The sequence below is a fragment of the Sinocyclocheilus rhinocerous genome, unplaced genomic scaffold (genome assembly GCF_001515625.1).
Source record: "Sinocyclocheilus rhinocerous isolate Xijiao unplaced genomic scaffold, SAMN03320098_v1.1 scaffold16717, whole genome shotgun sequence".
Lineage (NCBI taxonomy): Eukaryota > Metazoa > Chordata > Actinopteri > Cypriniformes > Cyprinidae > Sinocyclocheilus > Sinocyclocheilus rhinocerous.
Window position 1 is genome coordinate 1 of NW_015658148.1, and position 4,604 is coordinate 4,604.

The window sequence follows — 4,604 nt, forward strand, 5'->3', positions numbered from 1 at the left end:
ATCAAGCAGGCTTGTTGGAACATTATATCTCCAAAGAACCCTAACGTGTCTTCTAAGTAAAGAGTAATTACTGAATTTAAGTTTTAGAGGAGGTGTACTCATTTATGCTGTGCACTATATGTAACACCATGTTTATTTTTCATGAGGTACCCTCAAAGGTGCACCTTTGTAACTTATCTACCCTTAAAGCATGCATACTTGTATGGTACTAATATGCTCCCTTTTAGGGGTATAGTTGCACCTTTGAGGTTACTGCCCCAGTAAAAGGCTAAAATACAATTATAGTACAGTATATTTGATTTCTGACAGTGTAAACAAAAAAGGCCTATGAAACGTTAAAAAAAAACATGGCTTTAAAATCTAATATTAAGAGTATAATTATGGATTATATTTTAATCTAAAAAGATCAGTTTAGTTTAGAAGTATCTGTATCGACGATACTGGGCTTGAAAATATCGGTATGGGATCAAAAATAAAAGGTATCGCCTATCCCTAACCCAAACCAGCATGCCCTAAGGGAGGAGCCAGGCACGGGCTGTCGCTCTGCAGCCAATCACAGAACAGGAAGCACATTCACTAACTGAAGCAAACTATCTTTGTGCTCTCCCTCTACCTTCATTTTTTTCTCTGCCTGCCTCTTACACCAAAAACATGAGTAACCCCCTAGGAATTAAGGAATATTTTGTAAGGACTGTATTGGATATATTTTTTTTTATATTAGAATTTCTTTAATATTGTGTAGCTTGAGGAATTGAGGGCACTATTCAATATTCATCTATTAGGCACCCTTTATTTCTATATAAAAAGTTTGGGCGAAAAAAAAAAAAAAAAAAAAAAAAAAAAAAAAAAAAAAAAAAAAAAAAAAAAAAAAAAAAAAAAAAAAAAAAAAAAAAAAAAAAAAAAAAAAAAAAAAAAAAAAACTTAATACAAAGTGTACGTTAAATAGGGCAAAATGTATTTCAAAATTCAATGCATGGAAAGCAGGAAAATTCTTATAATGCAGACTTTTGACATCGTTTAGGCCATTGCATACATATTGCCAATGTCTTGGCAAAAAGCCCTATATTTTTCCCAGTCAAACCAAACCACTGAAGCACTTTTGAATGCTGTCCGAGTTGGAAAACATGAGTGGAACAGCCTGGTACTCTCACTCAACACATCTCAGTGTCAATGCAACTGCTGGACAATGCACAATGTAGAAAGAGACATTATTAAAGTCAATCTAGGTTGTCCAATTGAGTCATGGAGACAGTAAGTGGCAGGTTAACAGTACCCTCTCCTGGTAGATGTCTTTACTACAACATCAGGGTTTGTATTGTTCATTAAAGTTCTGCTGCAGCCACTTTATGCCTTAAAGCTTACATAATAATTGGAGAAAAATAAAAGTGATTCATGGCAACAAACATTTGAAGTTTAGTTTTATTTCTATTTTTGCAAAGATCAGCATTAAAATTCAAAATCAAAGCATGTCTGTTACAATCAGCAATTTGGAGACTATATAAATCAGTGATGGACAAACGAGATATTGGTTTAACAAAGTTAGGATTAGGAGTTATTTCTAGTTGTTCTGCAACAGATGAAATTGAGAAGAGTGTCGCAGTGTGCGTCATTCCAGCGTTTCTCACCTGTGGAAATTCAGATACGTTATTCAAATGAACTGTCAAATGCTTTAGTGCAAACAGAAATCCATAAATATAAGTGTAGTAAAATGTGCAAGATTTGAAACCACCTTTACAGTTCATGTTCAATACTAAATAGTTAGATAGCCTTAAACTTGGACAAATACATTACCTCCAGAACCCATTTCCACACAATGTTCCTTTCCTCCTCCATTATTTGGTTCACCAGTAACTGTACTCAAATTCTGATCAATCACTCCAAAACCAGATATCATCCTAAAGAACATTACCAAACTCGGCCTTTTCCACGTGCTGATGCGTCTAATTTCATGTCTTTCATCTTTAACTGGTAGGCAGTGCTTAAATATATAAAACATCATTTTTAGTGTGAAGCTGCTACTGGTGTTTGTTGGGGCAGTGCAAACCACCTTTACACAATGAGAAAAAGCACAAGCAATATCTGACAAAAGCCAACAATTTAATTTGAACACTTACGGTTCATTTACATTTATCTGACACTGGTTGGACTGATATTTGAAGGGAAATGAAAAATCAGCTACCTTAATTGCATCATGAGCACCAATCCAGGTACGGGAGTTGTCACTACCATGTTTTTTCACAAGGGTTTTTAGGAAATTGTGAGCGAGTTGACTGTGGACAGATACAAGGTTTCCTCCGAGGTTAAGACATTGTTTCTGTGAGGATAAAGAGTTACGCTGTTAATGCATCGTGTTTCCTTCTGGAGCATCAGTGAGCGTTTGAACTTTTTGTAGAAGTTGCATGCAAGTCCCTCAGCTGTCCTCAGTGTGAAAAGATGGATCTCAATCATACGGTCACTGTTGGAAAGGGTTCCAAATATGCAAAATGTGCTGGAAAACTAAATTTGTGGGACCTTTTCTGAAGAACAGCGGGCGGTTTAACTGTTCAGGCCAAACAAGGGACTCATGAACAACTACCACAAAACAAAAAACAGCTGTGGATCATCCAGGTAACACCACAGTATTAGGAATCAAGCATATGTAAACTTTTGAACTGGTGCATTTATAAACTCAACAATTATCTTCTCTTGAAGACTACGTAAAAGGTCAGTACTTAAAAATAAATTAAAAAAATTTTTTTTTTAAAGTGCAGATACTGCAAAATTTACCACAACTGTATCTATTACAGAGAACACAAACTTACCTCTGCTTCAGCCCATGGCTTTAAGTCGCTGAAATACTTAAAGCATTGCGTTCCAAGTTTCTCCCAGCCCTTGGTGCATCTTCGACCAATGCTGGAAGATCCTGAAAAAAAACAACAAATTTGGCTTTTGTACCTACGGTTTGATGAGGTTTGTAAAAGAAAGAACAAAGCAGAAACTGCAAACCTACTGATCATCTGCAGTAAAAGCAGAGAAATTCTGGCTCTTGTTCATTTACCTTCAGACTTGACTCCATTTACAACTAATGCAAGACTGGAATTGGACTGCTGCAGAAATCCACATGCTGACAAAGCCCTATTAATATCAACATTATTATAAATATAATGTACAGAATGTATGCATTAACAATTAACACCAAAAATGGAAATGCAATAATAAAAACAAGTGAACCAAAATTCAACCAACCAACCAAAAATGTGCAATAATAAAACCAAGTGAACCAAAATTCAACCAAGCAAGCTGTAATACTCGTTGGTATAATACTCAGATCATTGCTTGAAATCAGCTTCATTTATACCCGGTTGCTCGGTCACAAATGTGTGCAGCTGGTTCAACACAAATGAAAACTTTTCAATCTATCGGTCCTTATTCCATAAACAAGACCTGATAATCCTCATTTATGATGTTGCAAGTGAATTTCAGTGCAATATTCTTAACGGATTACTGCCATTTGAAATAAAAGCAAATTAACAAATAAAACGCTGTAAAGTGATTAACTGAAACTGTAAGGATTGTTTTAATAGACGTGAACGCCAATTTATCTGATCGGATGTCATTTCAGAAAATAGTCTGATGAAATGGCAAATGAAACAGTAAGGTTCACTTCCATTTTACCTGCTGAAAGTGTTATGTGAAAAGTCTATGCAGCCTAATTACACACGCACACCTTTACTTTGAACTCAAGCTGTTACAATTAAATATTCATTGTGCAATTAAAAAATTTGAAATGTTCAATTCAAGCAAGTTTTGTATGGTAATAACCAAAATAGTGTTCACATCCGTCATTCAATTTAACCAAAAGCCCATTGTAACGAAAAAGACTGAGAGACGGAACTCAGTTCACAAGTTATTTGCAGCAAGCAAGGCAAATCAGAGCAGGCGAGTAAACATTATTCCATAAAGTTCAGTGAAGAGATGATATATAACTGATATTACCTTCCTTGCAGGTGTGGAGGACATCGTGAACATAGGAGTGATGAGTGAACACACACCTCGGGTTAATGCCGGTGAGTATTGAGGTAAGTATCACACATGAAATACGTACTCACGATGGGAAGACTTGGAGACACTGAGAACAGGCACTTGAGGAAAACACAGCGAGCATAAACTTGAAACACAGGTTAGCGTCTTTATTCAAACGAGACCAGACATTGACTGAGGGTGAGGTGTTTGCTGAAGTAGGGTGGCTGAGTGGTGGTAATCAGTCTCAGGTGTGTGTGATTACAGAGGGAGTGCAGGTGAGTAGCAGAAGGGATGATGGGAAGTGTAGTGCAGAGGTGACTGAGCTATTGTGAGCCTGCGTCTCAATCAAGCGGCAACCTCCCTCCCTCTCTCGTGAAGCCAACAAGGAAGTGACTTAAACTGTAATTCATCGACTGGCCGCCAGAGGCTGGCTGCAAAAGGGAGTCAATCCCATAGACTCCCCATGTTAAAATGCCCAACTTTACAGCAGAAAAAAACATGTTTACAGCCTGGTTCAAAACATTATTTTGGTCTATATAGCTAATTTTGCCCTTCATGACAACTGTGAGGGGGGTGAATTTTTTTTATAACTCATCCGTTTA

At 36.8% G+C, this 4,604-nt stretch overlaps 1 long non-coding RNA gene across 2 annotated transcripts; it reads right to left on the reverse strand.

Annotated features, from left to right (window-relative positions):
* Positions 1 to 1,433: 1,433 nt before the first annotated feature.
* LOC107722091 (uncharacterized) lies at positions 1,434 to 4,230 on the reverse strand. 2 transcript variants are annotated; one of them, XR_001637771.1, is made up of 6 exons: positions 3,976 to 4,230; positions 3,038 to 3,114; positions 2,802 to 2,902; positions 2,180 to 2,314; positions 1,792 to 1,895; positions 1,434 to 1,625 (listed from the first exon to the last, which is right to left on the reverse strand). It is a non-coding gene; the product is annotated as an uncharacterized LOC107722091 (long non-coding RNA). The 2 variants fall into 2 exon arrangements; XR_001637770.1 differs by having other exon boundaries at positions 1,792 to 1,978.
* Between the last annotated feature and the right edge of the window lie 374 nt (positions 4,231 to 4,604).